The following is a 19,660-nucleotide window of genomic DNA, read 5'->3' on the forward strand; positions in this document are numbered from 1 at the left end:
GGCTGTCCCTATGGTGGGGCAGTCCCCATGATGGAAGTTGTCCCTGTGGTGGGAGCTATCCCCACGGTGGGGGCTGTCCCCATTGTGTGGCCAGGATGCTCTGATGCCTTGTGAAGGCTGACCTAGAGCAGAGACTAGACAGAGCTAAAGGATAAAGTTGGGATTTATTAAGAGGCTTCAATGGATCCACCTTGGGCAACGCAACCCAAAATGGCCACAAAAGATGGACAGCAGGTCCCGGGGTCTAACACTTTTATAAGTTCTGCTTCATTTGCATATTGGAGTTAATTGTCCAATTACAGCTCCAGCCCATGCAGTCCCATCCTGCTTGGTTTTCTCTCTTCATTCCACTGTTGTTTGTGCTCTTGGGCCTGAGATTTGGATCATTTGTCCTTGGTTCCCAGCTAGAGAAGGAATTGTTTTGTCTCCCTGCTCTGTGCACAGAGCTCACCATCCCCTGATATGAAGCTCAGACCCACACACTAAAGCATAACAGAATCTGAAAAATAGAAAAGCCAAACCTGAGGAATCAGCTCAAAGCCAGCTCTCAGACCTGGCCTATAGGGCTGAGCCAGAGTGTTCTGGGAATCTCCTTTATGGACACAAACCCTGAACTTGCAGGTGGAGAAGGGACAGGTGAGAGGCGACACAGGATCTTTGTTCCATCTGGGACTTTTCCTGTCTGGATTTTAAGGATGTTCAGCCTTGCAGCTCAGAACTCCAAGTAGGGGCACCAACTTCTCCCAGCTTGGTCTCTGCTCTCTCCAGCAGCACCAGTTTGGCTGGGCTGGGGACACAGTGACAGCCTGACTGGTGCATTTCATGCATCACTTTCACCATCCAGCAAAGCAGCTGTGCAGCTGCTCTGCCCTGCACTCTCCTGTTTCCCACCCCAGGCTCACAGCATCGGGCCCTCTTACCTGTGTTTTTCTCCTTGAACCACTTAGTTTAAAATAGAGCAATTATCTTCCTTCAGAAAGGAGCTTACCCACTCCAATCTAGGGCAGTCTGACAGAGCAGCAGCCTGCACAGCTCTCCCTGGGAGCACAGCTCTGTTCCCAGCATGGGGGGCCCTGGGCTGGAGCCCCTCTGGAGCCAGGCTGGGAGAGCTGGGGGTGCTCATCTGGAGAGGAGAAGGTTCCAGGGAGGCCTAAAGGGGTTCCAGGAGAGCTGGAGAGGGACTGGGGACAAGGGATGGAGGGACAGGACACAGGGGATGGCTCCCACTGCCAGAGATCAGTGTTGGATGGTTTATTGGGAAGAAATTCTTCCCTGTGAGGGTGGTGAGGCCCTGGCACAGGCTGCCCAGAGAAGCTGTGGCTGCCCCATCCCTGGAAGTGTTCCAGGCCAGGTTGGATGGGGCCTGGAGTACCCTGGATAGTGGAAGGGGTCCCTGCCCATGGCAGGGGTTGGACTGGCTGATTTTTAAGCTCCCTCCAACATAAACCCTTCTGTCATTCTGTGATTCCTGTCTGTGGCTCAGGATGGTGGTTGGATCACTGGTTTGGGGTCTGAGGCATTACTGGGCTGAGATGTTTGAGCCCTTGGTCCCAGTCTTTCCCTGTAACCTCTCTGGTGCCACAGGAATGCAAGCTTGGCTCTTGGGAGCAAGGCTAATGTTCTGCCAGGGTTCTCAGCCCTCCCTCCATGGCCAAGGCCTGAGGGTTGTCTGGATGGGGAAATCTCTTCCTGAGGTTGTGTGATAAGAAAATACAGACCTTCAGACTTTTACCTACACATCTATTAACAAGTGACAGATCTGCAGGAACTTTCAGAGGTGGCCTAGTCCATGTTCATGCCTGAAGATGGGACCATTTCTTTCGTAGGCCACTGCAAGCAGAGTTTTGTCCAACCTTCTCCTAAAACGCCTGCCCATGACCCCTGTCTGTTTGACAGGATGGGGTATTGGCTGTGATTCAGAGTATGTAATTGCTTCTGGGTTCAAATGCTCAAAAAATGATGGAGCCTTTGCAGAAGCTTGTTGCTGTGAAGGTTTCAGTGATGGAGCAGATTCTGCCAGGCTCAGCTGCCACACTGTCCGTGCTAGGAAGAGTTTATATCCTCACTTGTGTAGATCACCTAATCTCCTCTGTCTTGGGATCCCTCTGCTGTCTCACAAGTCTACACCCAGCTGTTGTTTAATTAAAAAATAAGCAGACAGGTATTCACTGGGAAAATTAAGCTGTTTTGCTCTTTATGTGTCCTTGATGGTCTCCTGGCATCTTATCTGGGGACAACAGCTCTAAGCCTTGAATTTGCATTTACTTTTGTCTTGCCAAGCTGGCTGTTTCACTAGGAAACAAACCATGGAGCAGTGAATGTGCCATGCCATGCAGACTGGCCATGGTTTCATTGAGGAATGTGCCTTGTCTCCCCTTTGCCCTGCCACAGGGGCTGTGGGGTTCAGCGGATGTGGCTGCAGCTCACGTTCACTTCCGTGCCGTGGGTGACAGCTGAGGGCATTTGGCTTCTTCAGCCTGGAGCAGAGGAGGCTGAGGGGAGACCTCAGGGCAGCCTGCAGTTTCCTCATGAGGGGAAGCAGAGGGGCAGCACCAAGGACAGTGACAGAACCCAGGGGAATGGCTGGGGCTGCATTGGGAGGGTCAGGGTGGATATCAGGAAAAGGTTCAGAGGAGATCAGGCACTGAACAGGCTCCCCAGGGAATGATCAGAGCCCCAAGGCTGCCAGAGCTCCAGGAGTGTTTGGACAACGCTCCCAGGCACAGGAGGGATTGTTGGGGTGTCTGTGAAGGGCCAGGAGCTGGACTGGATGACCCTCGTGTGTCCCTTCCAATTCAGCATGTTCTGTGATTCCATGAGACAGCTTTGTGTAGCTGTGCTAGACCAGCCTCTAGACCAAACATAGCCCATGTTGTACTGTGAGATATGGTCAGGAGGGCCAGGAGAGGCAGAGAAGGACCTGTGTAGGACACCCAAGGTCACATGGAAAGGCAACATGAGCTACTGATATCTCCAGTGTAGCAGAGGAGAGCCAGCTGACCAGAAGCTAAAGAGTGGGAGTAAACCCTTTGTAGCAGAGGGTGTTTGTCCACAGACACAGAGCACATAACTTGTCCTTTGGCTGAGCTCTGTGTCCTTTCAGTGAAGCTGGAGCTACAGCTCACATGCTAGAAGCTGGAGACCCACAGATGTGAGCTCTCAGTACATTTGTCAGGGCTTGACAAACCCAGAGACTGGAGCTGTCTGCATATGCCCTGAGTCAGCAGAGCTTCTCCATCTGGTGGCTTTAGGTGAGAAGAATAGAAAAGTAAGGAAGAATAAAATTAAAAGGCTGCTTTTCAAAGGTTGGAGGAGTTGAATCTCCTCGATTAAGGCACTGTAAAACACTATGATCATCAAGCTCACCCTAAGTGTTCGTCTTGAGCCCAGCCCAGGATCTCTTCTGATTGGGGACCTGAGGCTGCTGGGTACATGGAGCCCAAGCTCCCATGGACGCCTCTCAGTGCATCAGCTGGGGCAGAGTTAGAGATGGTCCAGCTGAAGAAGGGTTTCCTCCAGGGACAGACAAACCAGGACAGGACTTGTTTCCTTTGAACTTTTCCTGCAGGAGTGCCAAGCTTTTACCCCAGAGCACAGGATTGATCCCCAAACACCCTCAGGGCCCAAGCCCCAGCTCTGTACCCTGAATAACTCCATCCCTCCAGAGCAAATGGAGTGGAGCAGATCCAGCCATGGCTCTGCTAATGCCTGGAGCCACATCAGTGTCACTTTTCCTTGGCTTCTGCCACCTACATCACCTCTGAGCAGGGCAGTGCTCATGGCTTGAGCTCCACTGCTCCCTTACAACATCACTGAGCAGTTTTCATACTGGAAATTGGGATTTGCAGAGATGATGTGAGTTGATGAAGGAAGTCAGGGCTGTGGGGAGGGAGAGAAAAAGAACCCAGGAAAGCTGTTAATCTGCCATTTTAATTTGCTGCATTGTAGCCTGAGAACTTCATCGTTGCTGAGCTACCACCCAGGTGCTCATCCAATGGGAGCTGCTGGAGATTTGCAAGTAGAAGAGCTTTAAACAAGAGACAACGTGGATTAAGCCTGACATCCCATCAGATCCTCCTTCTCTGGGTCCCTGATCTTCCAAGAGGCACCTTTCCCACTTTGCATATAATGTGAACTATTGTATAAATATTTAGTCATTCTGTTGGGAACATTAATTATAAATGGGGACTCAGCTTTTGAAAGCTGCCTGTAGGTCTGGGCACCCAATTTCCATTAATTTTAATGAGAACCAGACATCCAAATCCCATTCGGTGGCTTTGAGCATCTCAGGCAGGAAGCTCCATGTGACACCCCCCGCCTCCATCCTCCCCACTCTGCAGTGTGAGAGTGAGATTTGCAAATACCTTACAAATCCTGCAGATGCCTGAGCTGCCCTTGTGCCATGCCATTGTTGTCTGCTGAGGATGGCTGGGTGGTAGCTTCAGAAGTATTTCTAATAAGTTCATTTAATCCATCCTGTTGGTTCTTTTGCTTTGCACCCCCCCTCAGCACTTTGAAACAGCAATGCCTGAATGAGACCCCAGCCTGTGTGGTTTTTTTGAGAGAGAAGCTTTGATGCTTGCAAATGACAGCTGTGCAGAGCAGGTCTGAAATGAATGATTGAATTATCTGACTGATTAAAAATGTGCTGTGGCTTGGAAGATCTGACAGCAAGTACCCACTTCGGCAGCTCACATGAAAGGGAGCACACATGCACGTAGGGTTTGTGTGTTTGTGTGTGCACTGGCAAAAACAGCCAGTGAGATGGGACAGACACACAGAGCAGCAGCTTCTTAAGCTCAGCATCCTTTGCAAAGCTCCAAATCTGCTGTGAGATGCTCAGCAAAGCTAAAACTCAGCATGGTTGTGGAGATAATGATTATTTAGACAGACGTCAGCAGTGGTTTAGGAAATGGAAATTGAGCTAAAAAGTAGTGCAGGCTGGGGAACTACTTAACTGCATCTCAGTCCCTCCTGGTCTGTGGCTGAGGATGGATAAACTCTGCAAACACAGTCCCATCCTGTGTGCCATGGTGAGGAGCAGCCCCAGGGGCACCAGCTCCATGGGAACCTGTCCCGTGATCCAGAGGCTGGAAAAACTCTAGCTCTGGTGAGATCAGCTATAAATGGCTGGAAGGATGGAGAAAGGAGGCTTGGTTATGGCTGTGCCCTTGATGCCATCAGTGATGCAACAGCAGATGTGCCCATGCAGCCTTTCCAGACCTACTTCAGCTTCCTTCCCAGTCCCCATGTAGTGAACCCTCCCTTGATGGTGCCTCAGAGAAATTCAGCTCAGCTAGAATAGAAGAAAAATATCTGGAAGTGAAATGAATAAAAAAAAACATTTACGTGTTTTTTGCAAATGAAATATATTTTGTTGCCTCAACAAGTTCACAGGTTCCTGCTGGAGTTCCATACAGGGGAAAAAAAATCATGTCATACAAGTTGCAGTTGTAGTTCTTCTTTGTGAATTGTCTTCTGATAGTTTGCTGAAATTGATTTTTTCCTAAATTGTCCAACTGTTTTTCATCTCCCTACTTACAGAAGATCACTATCTTGCCCTGACCCCCAGCTCAAAGAGGTGAAACACTGGGCTGTAACTAATTGCTTTATCTGAAATAGTTTTGGTTTGTTCTCCCAGCCCAGCCACTGAATAATTTGCTCTTTGCCCCTTGCAGTGCCATTAGTGCTGTTGGGTGTCTGTAACAGCTCCAGCCTCGCCCTTCCTGCTCCTGTCCCAGTTCCAGTGGTCATTTCCACAAGACTAAATGCTGCAATATCCTAAGGGCACACAGAGCTAATGGTAGCTCATTGGCATCTGTGTCACCTCTCCATCAACATCCCAAAATGTCCCTCTTATCGAACCCATTCTGGCAGCTCAGGAGCACTCAGAGCAAAGAAGGTGCTGGGATTCTGCTTATGTAAAACCTCATCACTGCTAATTGTCCCCCTGCAGCCCAGGTGTGGCAGCCCCAGGGCCCCTGTGTTTCTGTCCCACATTTCTCCCAGCCAGGACCTGAATGCTGAGCTTAAAGGGAACATCAGATCATTTGAATTCCCTTTTCCATCAACTGAAAATGTCTGTTTATCAACAATTTTATTTTATTTTATAGACAATAGAGAAGTTGTTGACACTCCATCCCTGGAAGTGCTCATGCCAGGTTGGACAGGGCTCTGAGCAAACTGGTTTAGTGGAAGGTGTCCCTGCCCTTGGCAGGGAGTGGAACAAGAAAAGCTTTAAGGTCCCTATTAACCCAAATCATCCTGTGTTTCTATGATTATAATTGAAATCAGTTATATAACTTTCTAATCCTTCTTTCCATATCCCAAGTCTTTCAAAAATCAGAGGGCCTGACCTCTAGGTTGGACTCAGACAGACAATGAGCCTTAAAGGTGAGGGTAGATGGGCAGCACCTCCAGTCAGAGTCAGTGCTCCCCAGTAGCTTGGCCTGAATTTTCTGCTGCCCTTGCTCACTGTACCCCATCCAACAGGATGAGCAGTGCTTGGCCTGGAAGATCCAGGGCCTCTGTTCCCACAGCTGAAGCATCCTCACTTTCTCTGTCGTGGATTGCCTCAGGTAACAGCAAATTTTCCTTCCTCTGCTCTCTGCCCCTTCACATGAGTGCTCCAGAACCTGCTCACACCAGCAAAATCAGTCCTCACACCCTCTGAAATCCCTCTGCAGCTCTCTTGGAGAGGCCACAATGAGGTCACCCCAAAACCTTCTCTTCTCCAGGCTGAACAAACTCAACCCTCACAGCAGAGCTGCTCCATCCCCTTGATCATCTTGGTGCCTCCTCTGGGCTTGTTCCAGCAGCTCCACATCCTTCCTGTGCTGGGACCCCAGAGCTGGAGCAGAACTGATCCCAGCATCCCACCAAGGGCTGCTTTTGCACTCAGGCTGGGCTGGATCAGCAGATGGATCCCTGCAGAGTGCCAGATCGAACCAGGGGATGGACAAACAGCTTCCCTAAACAGCTTCATAACAAAGTGAAAGAAAATCCATGTTCCCAGAACAGCTTTTCAGCCTCAGGGGTAGATGCTGAAGGACTCGTGCTGCTGCCAATGTGCAGCCCCACGGTTTCCAAAAATGACAGATGATAATTTTCTGTTACCAAAGTATTGCAGTGGATTTGGTGTGATTCTGGATCAGGCCTCAGTTGGACAGATAAAGGTGAATTGATTACTGAACTCAGAATTAATGGTTGCTTAAATGCTCTAATTGCATTTGTTCTGAGCAGAATGTGATCCTAAATTGATAATATGTATGCAAGGCACTTGAAAGTGGTCAATTTCCCTAAATTGGGAACAATTACAAACAAGAAATGATTGGAGGAAAAAAAGAGAAAAAATAATGTGTGTTCTAAATGAGGGTTGCTTAAGAAAACTTTGATAGATGCTGTCTCCTCCACAGCATGCACACAGTTCTGCAGCCATTGAAGATATTCTTAGCTAAGAATCTATCATTGTTAAGGAAGATAAAATCAGAAATAATAACACCAAACAGGCAAAGAAGGGATTTGGTAACAAAAGCAATGAATTAACTGTTACATAATGCAGAGACCTGGAAGGCTAATCTGGAAGAGCAGTCAATGAAAATTATGTTTGGTGGCATTAAGGACTATTAGGGAGTGTGCATGTGTGTGTGTGTTTATATGCATGTATGTCAGGAAGAAAATAAATGCTGCATGTTGGTTTTAGACGAAGCTGGCAAAGACTCTGCTCTGATACTGAAAATTAAAAAAGGTGTCCAGTCAAAGCTTCATAGCTCTGGAGAAGAGCAGCCTGATGGGTCCATATCCTACTGTGGGGATGCAAAGATGCTGGCTCCAGCAGTAACCAGGCAGCACATTAAATGGCAGCTGGTAAACTGAAATGTTTTACATGTCTAGGGCTAGAAAAACTCCCTCAAATGGTTTCATGTATGTCAGTATCTGGGTGTTGGGGAAGGGTGTGCCCAGAGGAGCTGTGGCTGCCCCAGCCCTAGAAGTGCCCAAGGCCAGGTTGGACTCAGAGCAACCTGGGTTATGGAAGCTGTCCCATGGCAGGGAGTGGAACTGGATGGGATTTAAGGTCCTTCCCAACCCAGTCCATCTGTGATTCTGTGAAGTTAGGCCAACAAAATAAGATGGCATTTGTTTGGGTGATATGATGGATGGCAGAGAGGGGAGACTCCTAGCACTGGGGTACAATAAAAGATGGAAGAGATGCTGCAGAGCCCTTGTAGTCAGAAGAGCACCAGACTCCCTGTGGGACCTCCAAGGACCTGCTCACGCTCATCAGCTGCTGAGGATACAGTTTTCATACACTAAGTGTTACTGAAATTAGGACAAGTCAGATGCTCTGAGTGGTCAGGTCTGCTTGGGGAGCTGATTTTGTGTCAGCAGTGGGCTCTCAGGAAGACAAGTGCAAATTCATACATTCAGAAACCCTCGTGGGCAGAGGAAGGATGCTGGTTTGGAGGACAGTGACTCATTTGAAAGCTCCCATGAAAGAAGACGGAGAGTGAGCAGAGTGCTCATCCAGCACCATCAATCTTACCTTCTGCCAAAACCTGAAATGCCAGGAATGATGACTCCCATATTCCAGGCTGGGATTTCCCAGGCAGAAATGCCTACACTGGGCAGGGAATCAAAATCCTCCATGGCACATGGAGATTTTTTTAGTGTGGGAAAGGGAGGTGACTAATCCCTGCACAGGAGATGAGTGCACGCTGTCCTTGGGACTTCCAGAGGGCTCTGGTGGCTGTGCTGGCCAGGCTGGCACTCAATTCTCACTCCTGGTCCAGCAGCCAGAATGTTATTGAGGAGCTCAGAGGATGAACTGTGGTGTGGAAAACCAGACCCCTATGGAGCCCTAAACAAGTTTCACTTGAGTTTATATCCAGGAGGAGGTTACAAGAGAAACTGGTCACAGCCTGAGGGGAAAGAAAAGCTCACAGGGGAACATTCTTGAAGGCACTGGGCTCTTCTGGGCAGGAAGAGCCAATGGTGGCCCCAGACACAGTATTGAGGTGCAGCTCCTGGCACTGGAGTTGTTTCACCTGGTTACCCATTCTAGCATTAATTCTCCTATTTGAATATAGGTTAGCCTGTTAATGGGGAGGGAGTCATAAAATTCTTGTATTTTTGTAGTGTAGAGCTTTAACGCACTCTTTGTTGATGGTCAGTTTGCTGTTGGGCAGTTTGTCTCAGAGTGAGGTGTTTGGTGCAGCTCTCTGCCTTCTGCTACACCTGTGAGAGCCCAGCTGGATGCAGAAATTCCAGGTGTGGGCTTTCCAACCTTACCTCCAAGGACAGACATTACCCAGAATAAAGAACTGATCTCAAGTGTAAGAGAAATGCAGACAAAGGCTCTCAAGGACTGGCCCTGATTCTGCAGAGGGGCTGTTATCCCCCTCCCCATCCCCCTGGCTGCACCACCTGCATGCAGCCAGGCCCTCACACAGATTTCTCCTAATTATGGCTTCCAGCAAAGTGGCTTGTACTGAAAATGAGTGAATCCCAGCTGGGAAAGCCAAGGGATTTCCTGAGAAAAACAGCTGTGTGAGGACATGGAGGCATGCTCATTCCTGGGTACAAAAGAACGCCAGCAATGGTTTCAGAATAAAAACTGAGAAGGCTGAGCAGCACCCAGAAGTGTCCTTGTGTGCCACAGCAAGCATCAAGAGCAGGGCATGGCTGGAAAACTCTTTGTAATGGGGATTCAGCACTTCAAAGGCAAAGGCATTAAGCTGCAGTTAAGGCATTTTTTAAATGGTAAGGGAAGTCAATAAAGCCTGGGGGGCTGCAGGGTAGGTGGTCCTGCCTTCTCCACTCAGAGTGTGTGGAGCTGCCAGCCTTGGAGCTCCTGTTTGGTGGATCCATGGGTCTACACGAACATCAACCCTCTCAGGACCACATCTTTTTTCCAGGCGTCCCCCTGTGCTTTCAGCCTAGCTGGAGCATTCCCATGGTCTGTATGATGCAGGTGTTGGCACTTTACTTGCATGCCTGCAGTTCCCCGCTGCCTGGCAGGCTCACAGTGGGTGCTTTGGCTTGTTGGGGGGCTTGTTGGTGGCTCCCCTGATGCCGGTGTGGAGGGAAGGTGTCCTTGCCTCAGGATGCTCCCTCTTCCTCAGAGAACTCGTGTCACAGGTGGCAAAAAATCCAGACAGTTCAGCAGCACACACAGAATCGCTGTAGTTTGGGAGTTTTCTTAATTGGAGGAAAATATTATGACATATTGGAGGCACCTGACAGAGATGTACCAGGAGAAATCTCTGCCTTGTTGCTGTTGGGAATGCCCAATCAATGACAGGCACAGGCTCACCACCCTGCCAAGGGGAGGAGAGGAAGTTTCTCCCTCAATCCAGCTGTTGATACACTCATTCCCAGGAGCAGAATGATTGATAACACAGTTATTTGGAACCCACCAGTGGATATATTCTTAGAAACTAGAACCTCGTTTTCTCAAGCTGCAAAATGTCATTTCCTAGGACCAGCTGAGCAGAAATTGGATTTTGTTCCTTGCCTTCAGAGCTGAACAGCACAACAGACTGATAAATATTGATTACGCTTTTTATATTTTAATTCTTTTTGTTCAAGAACCCTAACCTGATAATTGTTTGATTACAAATACATTAGAGTTGATCAGAAAGGGCAGCAGGACAGACTTTCGTGATGGTGTTAATCGAATTTCTTTGATGAAGGGACCCTGTGGGAGGTTAAAAGCCCCACATCTGGATTTGCCCAGCTTCTTGACTGTGGCCACAAGGTCCATTTTTGTGTCTCTCCAGCACAGTAACCTTCACTCACACTTGCATTTGTTGGAAAATCCTGAGTGTAGCTGCAGGGTGGCTCATTACATGGTCCATTACCAATCCTATCCCTGGCAAACAACCCCGTGTGCTGTGCTGGGGTATCCCTGCTGGAAGGAGCTCTGGCCATGTTCTGCTGAGCTGCTCCAGGACATTATTTCACCTGATGGTGAAATAATGCAGGGTTAAGGATGTATGGCTGTGGGTTGTAATGGTATTTTTAATTTGGAATGTTGGGGATTTGCCTGCTCATTCAGCAATGTGTGTTCCCTGGAAGGAGTTTTCCAAGAGACAGAGGTTTAGGGAGAGGTTTTTTCCTTGGAATCAGGAGGGAGATCTAGGGCAGACACCAAACTCTTCTGCCTCACTCAGAGATTTGATGGGGCTTGGAGCACCCTGGTCTGGTGGAGGTGGCCCTGCCCATGGCCTGGGCTGGAGCAAGGTGGTCTCTCAGGTGCCCTCCAACCCTTCTGTGGTCCTGTGGCCCCACATCCCAGTGCAGCAGTCAGGGTGCACATCCTGGCTGACACGGGTGATGCCAGCACAGAGTGTGCCAGCTCTGGGGGAAGGATCCTTGTAGCTGACCCAGGCTAAGGACCACTGGCTGGTGCTCCAGTGGGGCAGCTTGACCCAGAGAGCACCCATAGAAACCCCCACTGTATTACAGCCACCAGAAAACCAAGGGACAGGGTTTGCCATAAACCACTGCTCTGCCAGTCTGGTAAAAGGGCCCTAAAGCAGGAAAAGCCTTGTGTCCCTGTTCCTCTCCATCCCACACTGCATCCCCAGCCCTCCTGGTGAGCCAGGTTCCTGGGCAAGCCTGTGGACAAAGCCATTTGCATGCAAGGATGGAGATGTGTCAGTGGTGGTGAGCAGCATCAGCTCCAGCCCACCGTGGTGGGAGAGGCTCTGGAAGCAGCTTGACAGGCACAGGACAGCACTGCTGCTGGAGCCTGGGATGGGATGGGATCCATGGGATAGGATGGAATCCATGGGGTGGGATCCATGGGATGGGATGGGATGGGATGGGATCCATGGGATGGGATGGGATGGGATGGGATGGGATGGGATGGAGCTGCAGCAGGTGGGAGTGTCCAGAGGCACGGAGCAGCCCAACCTGCAGTGCTGGGGTCTGCACCAAGGTGGGTCCCCGGGGCATTCCCAGTGCTGCACGGCTGCGTTTGGAGCGCATCGTTTGTTAAAGACACTGAGAGCATTTGGCAGGATTTCAACCCCAATCTTGAAGCCAGTGTCGATTCTCAGGGTGAGGATTTGCTGGCAGGAAGCAGAGCAATCCCTCAGCGCTCTGCAGGTGCCCGTGTGGGGACAAGCCCCGGCACTCCGGGACATCCCCGGCAGCTGCGAGCGGAGCCTCCCGGGCAGCCGCGGGTCTGCTCTGCCAGGGGCTCTGCCGGAGCTTTATTCCATCCTCTCCCCGCTCCATTCACCGTGCCTCCTGCCTCCTCCCCCTCTGCCGTCCCTCCCACCCTGCCTGCCGGATCCCCAGCAGTCTCTTGACACCTTGGGGGAAGGCTGGGAGGTGTAACCATCGGCAGCGAGCGAGGCAGAGCAGGAGAGAAGGCAGAAGGAAGCCAATAACAGGGAGGTCTAGGAAGGTGGTGGAGGGGGAGGGACGGGGCCACTCCTCCATCGGTGGGACTGCAGATTATTTTGCATGGATTGTTGAAGAGAAAAGGGAGCTGCATTTGTGAAGGGACCAAAAAACAAACAGCTCATTGCTCGGGTAAGTGCCAATGCGAGCTCCCCGGCTCTCATTGTCATGCCGTACATCGATCCCCCCTCCTATTTTGCTTAGTTATGCTGGGTTTGGTTCTTATGAGGATTATTTGATGCATCAGCTGTGTGCTTTAGAGGCTGGAGACTGACTGGTACGTGTGTGTGCGTGTGTGTGCGTGTGTGTGTGTGTGTGTGCATGTGGGAAGATGCCCATTCTCTGGATATACATTGACACATTTTCCAGCTCTCAGTGTGGTGTCTCATTGGCAGTGTTACCCCAAAGCGTGCCGTACACACGCACACAAATGGTGTTTGCTGCTCCTGCCTTTAAAATCCACTCACACACGCAATTATTGAAGCTGAAAATTAAAGAGGGGCTCTCAAATCACAGTCCTCAGTGGTAGGGGGCTACCTCTCTTTATCCTGAGCCTGACACGTTCAGTATTATGTTTTATAGCAAAGCTACATTTAAAGATCAATTCGGCAGTGGTTATTGCATCCAAATTACATGGTTGTCATGGAGATGGTACAGAGAAGCTGAAGTGATATGACTGCATCTGGACTGGAGTGGGGCTTTGCTGCCGAGTGAGATCCTGCCTTGCCTCCTGTGTCTTTTTGTCTCTGCTGGGTTACAATTTCTTTTAATCTTGAATGAAGCAGTGCTGTATTAGAGGATTTAGAGGTCGAGCTGCTGGGAAGGGTGTGTGTTACCCCCACTCAGCACTGGGTTATTATCATAATTGTTCTATTAACGTCTGCCTCTCCCTGAATTTCTTCCACAAGTCTGGGAAGGAGGAAGGCGTGAGAAGGACAGATAGTTTTCTGAGCACAGCTAGGGCTGGGAGTACTTTCTAAAAGGATACCTGCCATGCCCACACCTCCCTGCTGGCTCCCACACCTTGGGGGACAAAAGGGAAAGGATGCTCTGCTTTTAGCCATGTTTATCTTCCATTTTGCTGCCTCAACTTTGAGGATTCAATGAGCCGGTCACCTGCTCCTCACAGTGTCAGGGGAATGGCTTTTTAAAAAATATTATTATTTTAATTATTATATTTGTTTGCTTTGCAACTGGTAATATGGATGTGTCGGCAGTTGGGAAAGAAAATCCATAATTTATGAGAATGAAATTTTCCTGCCTAAGGCTAGCTAGAATACAAAGAGTATATCTGTGGGAAGGGCATGTTATATGTTACAGATGTGTATTTCTCTAGTGGCTGGGAGTAAATCACACTATTGTGCTCATCTTCATTATTTTGGGTGTTAGGCTGGCTTTAGTCAATATTTAATCTAAGCTCATTGTGTGCTCACACAATAAACGTGCAATTTAGAGCCTAACTTTACATCTCTAAAATGCTCTGGGAATGCATGTGGCATTGTCTCCATAAATGCAATTTCACCCTTTTCTGTGAGACCAAGCCTATTGTGGGGATGTAAATATAGTAAAAGGCACTGGTGGAAGCAAGCCCATCAGAACGGCAGTGTTTCTCTAATTGTATCACTAAACATAAGACAGAATTAATTACTAGGATAAACAGAGCTTTGTAGCTCTTGGATGAGGATAATATTTGCATGGAGTTCCAGGCCTGCATTATAGTAGCTGGCATTATGGCTTTAATTCCCCCCATGCCAGTAGATAATGTTTTTAGCCAGGAGTGGAGCATATTATCATTAGATATTTTTGCTTTAAAAAGATGTTAAATCCCCATGTCCTTGTCAAATTGTCCATTGCAACTGTTCCAAAGTCTGTGATTCAACTAGGATTTTCCTTAATGTGATTTTTCTCGTATAAGTCCAAGCAAACAATGGATAAAGTCTGGAAGTGGGTGGCTGAGTCCAGAGGGGATGTCAGAGGGATGGCAAATTCACAAAATGGATGGTTCTCATTCTGGGCCTCTTTTCTCCCTAAAAGTTAGGCAGAAGTGCAGTTGAAGTGGGTAGTTTTCCCAGGAGATCCCTTTGGGGGTGTGAGGCTGGAAGCCAAGTAGTTCTGCATTAATCCTGAGTTCCCTCCTGTCTCAGCACCTTCAGCCCACCCTAGGATGAGGCTGGATTATTCTCTGGGGAAACTGAGGCTTGGCATGGTTCAATGACTTTGCCAAGGTGACAATGGCAGTGCTGGGCAGGGGACACAGGAGCTGTGCCAGGAAGAGCCTCTGTGTGAGCACCAGGCCTGCTCAGTGTCCTGCTTGCACGGGGAGGTGGTGGTGGGGAGCAGTAACTCCACTCCATGGAGACCAAGTGGGTATGTTTGCTGAGGCCACTCATGAGAGCTCCACAGAGGGTGGCAAGAGGGGCTCAAGCAGTTTCAGACCAGTTTCTGAGCTGCCCAAGACAGCTTTTCTGACCTCCTTGCGTGGCCCATCATGTGGCTCTTCACATGAAGCCCTCACAGGTGTCTTGGCTTTATGCTCTCCCCACTGGTGCTTCTCACCTCCCTGCTGAAATACCCTGAATTGCTCTCCTGGACTTCAACCCACAGTACCATCACTTCTCTGCTCCCCATCCCATCATCCAACACCTCTTTGTCCTCTTCCTCCATGGGCTTTCCCATCAATGAAGTTCCCTCCATCCAGCAGTGCCACCAGCTTCCATGCCATTGGTTTGTGTGCTGTGTTCCTGTCCTGAGGCACACAGTGCTGGGTAGGTCAGGCCACCATGCCAAAGCAACTCAAGTGAAAAGTCTCCTTTGAAATCTGAAGTTGCCCCATGTGGTGTCTGTGGTTCTGCACAAAGCTGGAGCTGGTTCTTGCTGCCAGAAGAAAATGGAATTCCCTGTTCAATTCCCACACAGACACCTGTGTGTGGCCCTGCTGACTCTCACAGGCTGGTGCTGTTGCCAAAAGGATGTTCCCTGGGCTGGCAGGGAGCTGTGGCTATTGCCAGCAAAGTGCTGGCTGTGGGCACAGCAATTCCTTGGAGGCTGGGTGTGAGCAGTCCCTGGAGTGGGTGACCTCCTGGTGGAAGTGGCCACGTCCCCTGTGGGTGCTGCTTGCTCTGCTGCCTGACAGTCTCTGCTGTGCACACACCTCTTAGCCAGATCTGCTGGAGGTGAAATCATCCTCCTTGTCCTTTTGGCTGGAAAATGCCTTTCCCAGGATGGGACAGGATCCATGGGAGGCCCAGTGCATCCAGGCTCTCAGTGGCTGGATGGACCATAGGAGTGGTTCAGGGGTGGATTCTGCACTGGAGGCTCGTGGTACTTCCCTGTGGGGGTTATGGTGGGAGAGGGTCAGTTCTGGCTTCTCCTTGTTTCCTGTGACTGGCAGGGGGAGAGGCACCTGTCCAAGCTGGACAGTAACCACCTCTCCCTTTGTCCTCACTGCTGTCCTTTGTGCTCCTGCAGGAGCTCCAGGAGTGGCTGAGATGCTCAGGGAGATCCTTCCCTGCAGCCCATAGCCCTGAGCCTGGCAGCACCCTGCTCTGCTCAGCTCCCAGGTGGGGACACTGGGATTCCTCTAGAGCAAACACTGCCCATCCCTGGATCAGGCCCAGAGCTCCCTCACTTGCACCAGGCAGGCCCAGAGGGAGTCAGGAGCTGCAGGCAGCCCCAGCAGACATTCTGCAGCTGAGCCCAAACCCCTTCTAGTGCTCTCCATGCTTTTTCTGGGCTCTGGGCCTCAGCCTGGAACTGGGCACATGGTTTGTCACCTACCTCTTCACCACCACTGCACTTCCTCCACTCCTTCCTCTTCCTCCTTCTCATAACCTCACATACTCCCCTCGTGGTTTCTCAGCTCTGTGGTTTTGAATGGCCTGTGGAAGAAGCAGGGCTGGCAGGTGGCTCAGGCTGTCTGCTGCCAGGTTGTTTGAAGGAACTGTCCCCATGTCCCCATGTCCTGGCCAGGAGCTGTGCTCACACTGGGTCCCAAAGAGGAGACCACACCTGAAGGGATCTTCCCAGCACCACTCTGAGGAGTGCCATGGGAGCTGCTCAGGGTGTCACCTCTGTGGTGCCACCAGCCTTGCCTCATCTTCTGCTATGTCCTCTTCTTCTCTGAGCCATGCTGGATGGCTCCCAGCAAAGGGGGTGCTGGTGGGATGCCCTGACATTGGTGGCTGCTGTCACACACCTCAGCAGGGGCGGGGATGGGACAATGCTTCTTTCCAAGCAGGATGAGTCCAGGATTCACCCCAGGATTTTCTGTCTTCCTCTACAGCATGGGACATGCTCTGGTTCCAACCTCCCAAAGCCCCAGTCTGGCAAAATCTTTGTGCACTGATTTTGTGCCTCCTGCTCTCCAGCTCGGACAGCTCCACGCTGCAGAGGCCCCAGTGTCTCTGGGAGCTCTCCATGTGCTGTGGCTGTGGCAGGGACATGCTGGGGACATGCTGCTCTGTGACCTTTGAGATGAAGTGTTTGCAGGGCTGGGGGCTCACAGCTGGATTTGGTGTCTTGTACGGTCACTGCCCATCCTTGTCTCCCCCAGGCAGTGCAGCTGAGCTCCCCTGGCTCTGTGGCCTTGCTGATGGAGATGGAGATGGAGAACTCCATCCTGGGATGGAGAACTGAATTCCCCTTCAAAATACAAAACCTAGGAGAGAAATCCCAGTGATGTCCCCTTTCTGGGGGTTACAGCATGTGCCTCTGAGTTCTCCTGATCAACCTCAAGCAGGAAAACTGACATCAGACCCCAGTGCCTGATCTGCTCTCTGCTCATGGTTCACCAATCATACTGAAAAGCCCAGGGAAAATGCTGTGAGCTCAGCCTCCTCTCTGGCTTCTCCTCCCCCATGTGCAGTTGTCTCTCTATTATTTTCTTCATATGGAAAAACAAATTTGACCCAAATATCTTTTTCTTTTAAATCTTTAAAAAATTGTAAGATAGTAGGGAAATGCTGTGATACCAAACTAAATTGAAGGGTTGCACTTTTTTTTTTCTGGATTTGCTTACATGCTCCAAAGTCAAGGCAAAAAGCTCTGTTCTTGCAACTTTGCTTGTTTGTTTTTTTAAATCCAGCTCTTCAGTGGTTTCAGCACAAGTGCATCACAACCCTAGGTAAGGTCTATAAGGTCTAAGCTGACCTATAATTGCAATTTTCAGCAAGTGAACAATTTTTCCAAAAAATTTCACACAGTTCTATGCAAAAGCCTCATAGATGTGGAGAGGGTGTTCCCTGTGGTACCTTCCAGCCTTCCTGCAGCATCTGATCCAGAACTGGGATCTGAGGCCAGCTCAGGGAAACATCAGGTGCTGCCATATAGAGAGCAGGACCTGCTGACTGCCCCCTCCTCCCCAGCAGAGCCTGGGCACACTCAGAGATCTCTGCCCACTCTGTGCATGGGCATATTCACAGAGATCTCTGCCCACTCTGTGCACTCTGGCCACTTGCTGTTGGCTGGTGCTGGACACAGGAACAGAGGATGGCCCTGCTCTAGTGGAAGGTGACCCTGCCCATGGCAGGGTGTTGGAATGAGGTGATTTTTAAGGTCCTTTCCTACCAAACCATTTGGGAATCTGTGGCACCTTCTCCAGGTCACCCACAGCCTCTCCCTTTGCACGTCCTAAAGCAGCATCTCATCCTGGCAGTGCAAGGAGGGTTTGGACAACACTCTCAGGCACAGGGGGGAATTGCTGGGCTGTCCTGTGCAGGGCCAGGAGCTGGACTGGATGATCCTTGTGAGTCCCTTCCACCTGAGGGTATTCCATGGCTGACAGACCTGGCAGCCTCGGATGAGCCCTGCCCTCAGCGTGACACGAGGCACTGTCACAGACATCTTCTATGAAAAATCCTTTCCTTAGGATTTTTTCTCCTGAGAAGCTGAGAGGCCTCAGGAACAAAATGTAAACAATGATTATCTGCTGCTGTGGAATGCAACAGGTGCATCTGTGATTGGTCTCATGTGGTTGTTTCTAATTAATGGCCAATCACAGTCAGCTGGCTCGGACTCTCTGTCTGAGACAGCTGCCTTTGTTATCATTCTTTCTTTTTCTATTCTTAGCCAGCCTTCTGATGAAATCCTTTCTTCTATTCTTTTAGTATAGTTTTAATGTAATATATATCATAAAATAATAAATCAAGCCTTCTGAAACATGGAGTCAGATCCTCATCTCTTCCCTCATCCTCAGACCCCTGTGAACACGGTCACAAGGCACTGCTCCCAACGCTGAGCTCTCCTTGTGTGGGGCTCTGCTCCTTCCCAGATTCTGCATGTTTGCTCCTCAAACAGGCACTGTACCCAGCCTGTGGGAGTGGATGGAGGAGAACTGGGACTCTGGAGCTTTGGCATGTGCTAGGAACAAAGCAAGCAGGCTGTGGATGCAGCCTGCCCAAGCAGGACACAGGCACGGGGGGGACTGAAGGGGTTTCTGGCCAGAAGGGGATACACGATGCAGGGGAATTCTGCTAAATTAAAAATATATATTTGTCTTTACTGGTACAACAGAAGCTAGGGGAGCAGGCAAGAGGAAAGTGAGAAAGCTTTATTTAATTAGATTATAAGGCCCCAAAGGCTTAAGACTCATAAAAAAAATGAATTGATTTTTGTAATTGAGGATGGGGTTTCTGCCAAGTGCTGCCTTAATGAGTATTTAGGTTTTGCCTCCTAAGTTAGCAGCACCAGGCAAGGGCAGCTATTCAAGCCACTCCTCACCAGAGCCCTGAGCTTGGAAACAGGAGCTGCCTGCCTGCAGCTGGGAGTGTTAACCTGCCTCTCCAGGAAAGGACATTGTGTGTCCTTTCAAGGCAGTTTACCCAGGTCTCTTGGTATTCTCTCAACATGAAATCCCTCCCTTTTCCCCAGAACCCAGGAGGCAGCTTTCTCCATGCATGGGTGTGGAAACTGAGGCAGCAGATAATCACAGGGCTGTTTTTTCCTCACAGAAGTAGAGAGAATTAATTTGCTGCAGCAGCTGAGGCAGTTTCCTTTGGTGGCTCCTTCCTAGCGGCTGGTGTGACAGCTGTGTGCCATTGGAGCCCATCCTGTCCCCTCCTGCCTCTCCTGCAGGTGATCCATAAAGCACAGCACCTGAGCATGGTGAGAGGGTGCTTGGGGCATGCACAGCTGGGACCTGCCTCTGCAGGAGCCATGGGACACCAGGGAGGGATTTATCCCTCTCCCCAAACCATAAGACTGTCTGGAAAGAGCAAGAGATTTTTATTTACAGGCTTCCTCCAGAGTATTT

At 50.0% G+C, this 19,660-nt stretch overlaps 1 protein-coding gene across 2 annotated transcripts in view; it reads left to right on the top strand.

Moving 5' to 3' along the window:
• The window catches only part of PSD2 (pleckstrin and Sec7 domain containing 2), a 79,053-nt gene that overhangs the window by 9,129 nt on the left and 50,264 nt on the right, over positions 1-19,660 (top strand). Inside the window, exon 1 of one of the 2 annotated variants that reach the window (XM_064724698.1) lies at positions 12,306-12,543. The exons of the other annotated variant lie outside the window; for it this stretch is intronic. The gene's annotated coding sequence lies outside the window, so the exon portion shown is untranslated. Of the gene's footprint in view, positions 1-12,305; positions 12,544-19,660 lie in introns of those variants that run through there. 2 annotated transcript variants of the gene reach the window in all.

The sequence above is a fragment of the Zonotrichia leucophrys genome, chromosome 13 (assembly GCF_028769735.1).
Source record: "Zonotrichia leucophrys gambelii isolate GWCS_2022_RI chromosome 13, RI_Zleu_2.0, whole genome shotgun sequence".
NCBI lineage: Eukaryota > Metazoa > Chordata > Aves > Passeriformes > Passerellidae > Zonotrichia > Zonotrichia leucophrys.